The sequence below is a fragment of the Miniopterus schreibersii genome (genome assembly GCF_964146895.1).
Source record: "Miniopterus schreibersii genome assembly, chromosome: 13".
NCBI lineage: Eukaryota > Metazoa > Chordata > Mammalia > Chiroptera > Miniopteridae > Miniopterus > Miniopterus schreibersii.
Window position 1 is genome coordinate 53,456,432 of NC_138113.1, and position 2,662 is coordinate 53,459,093.

A 2,662-nucleotide genomic window follows, 5' to 3' on the forward strand; every position below is an offset into this window, starting at 1 on the left:
CTTATTGAGCATGTGGTACATATAGCAGTGACTGTGATAGGGACTTTACATAATTTCTTCATTCAAGACTACATTAAATGTTCATGTAAACAAGTAAAAGTGAATGAATTAGGGGGATGGCCTTACAGTCTGACCCAATCAGAAATAATATGCAGTCAAGTCACAGCTGAGAAGTAGAGGAAAAAAGTCACGCTTTGTTCTTTTTGACTCTAGGAATTTTATTTTTATTAAGCCTTTTTGAATAGAAATGTTAGTAGTTACTTTATATGTTGCATTATGCGTACGTCAGTTATCATCAGTCTACTGATGTTGCCCTTTTTTTTTTTAAAATATATCTTTATTGATTTCAGAGTGGAAGGGGGAGAGAGAAAAACATCAACAATGAGAGAGAGTAATTGATCGGCTGCCTTCTGCACACCGCCTACTGGGGATCGAGCCTGCACCCCAGGCCTGTGCCCTGACCGGGAATCAAACCTCCATCTCCTGGATCCTAGGTCGATGCTCATCTGCTGAGCCACGCTGGCTGGGCCGATGTCTTTTTACCCGTCAAGTGACATGTAGACTTGATCTCCCTTTAAATCCCTTCACCCTCCCATTTCTTTTTTAAAATTCCCTCTGCCTACATTGAAAACCACATTAGACAATGCTATATTTCCTGCTTCAAGCATCAGACAATCGAGAAAACTCAAGAAGCGGAAAAAGCCTATCTCACCCACAGTTTTAATCTTCTAGTTGCTCTTCCTTTCTTCCTAATATTCCAGGAGTCCTCCTTTTATCATTTTGTGTAGGAAAAAAACAGCTCTGTTTCTCCTTTACTGTCACTGCTACCACACTCACAACACTTGACAGCAGATGTAGGGGGTTTCTCCCCCACCAAGCAATTCTCTGCAACAGCAGCAGGGTGTCCTACAATTAATTCTGACACTCTTTGCCTGGAGATAGCATCAGATCCCACAGGGTAAGGGCTCAGTCCCACAGACTGTCCTCCCTTCAGTTCACATGACAAACCCAAGTTGGGTTGTCAGCTGTGCTTCCAACTGACCAGCTGTAAATCAAAAGATTCCATGAACACCCTCATTGGGATCCATTGATTTGCTGGAGTGGCTCACAGAACTCAGGAAAACAGTTTACTTACATTTACCACTTCCTCACCTGAGGATATTTTTTCCATTTCCAGAGAGAGAGAGGGACACATCGGTGTGAGAGAGACACATCGATTGATTGCCTCCCACTCCCGCCCCAACTGGGGCTGGGGATCGAGCCTGCATCCGAGGCCTATGCCTTTGGCTAGAATCTAACCCTTCTGTCCTCAGGCCGATACTCTAACCACTGAGTCAATCCGGCCAGGGCAGTTTACGACTTAATTATAAAGGATGTGCTGAGATACAGAGAGAAGAGCTGCTTAGGAGGAGGCATGTAGGGAAGGTGTGGAGCTTCCACGGCCACTCGGCGCCACACTCCCCGAGCTCACCAACCCGGAAGGAAGCTCTCCAGACCCCATACATTTGGGGTTTTATGGAGACTTTATCACATAGACACGATTGACTGACCAATCACTAGCTCTATTTCTAGCTCCTTTCCCCTCTGGAGGAGGGTGGGGGGGCATTGCTGGAAATGCAAAGCTTCTGTTTTTAGAAAGAGAAACCTCAATTTGTTGTTCCACTTATTTATACATTCATTGGTTGGGGGTTGTGTGTGCCCTGACCAGGGATCGAACCCACAATGTTGGCATATGGGGACACTAACCACCTGAGCTACCCGGCCAGGGCTCAGACCTTCTAATCATGGCTTGGTCTTTCTGGTAACCAGCCCCCATCCAGGAGCCCACCCAGAGTCACCTTATTAGAACAAAAGACCCTCCTGCATCACCCAAGAAATTACAAAGGATTTAGGAACTCTGTCAGGAGCCAAGGTCAAGTGCCACACTGTTTTCCCTGGTGGCTGCACCATTTTACATTCCCACCAGCCACTGGTGAGGTCTCCACATCCTTCTCAACATTTGTTTTGTCTTTCGGCGATAGCTGTTCTAGTTGAGCGTGAAGTGGTATGTCGTGGTTTTGATTTGCGTTTCCCTGATGGCTTATGATGAGCATCTTTTCATGTTCTTACTGGCCATTTGTTTACATTCTTTGAAGAAATATGTAATCAGGTCCTTTGTCCATTTAAAAAATGGAGTTATTTGTGTTTTTATCAAATGTAATAGTTTTTTAAAAAATATGTTTTTATTGATTTTGGGGGGGGAGGGAAAAGGAGAGAGAAACATTGATGAGAGAGAACCATCAGTTGGCTGCCTCCTGCACGCCCCCGCTGGGGATTGAGCCCGAAACCCCAGGCATTTGCCCTGACAGGGAATCAAACCAGTGATCTCTTGGTGGATGGGAGGATGCTCGACCACTGAGCCACACCGGCCAGGCAAATGTAATACTTTTTTATAGATTCTACATACAAGCCCCCTATTAGATACATAACTTGCAGAAGTTTTCTCCCATTCTGTGGGATATGTTATTTTCTTATTTCTTTGAATGTTTTTTCCATTTATACCCCCACCCTCCTTCGGGGACATACTTGGTGCAAATGTTAGATCTTTGGTTATGGTCCCACACATTCCTGAGGCTTTGTTCATTTTTTACAGTCTGCTTACTCTCTGTTGTTCAGATTGGGT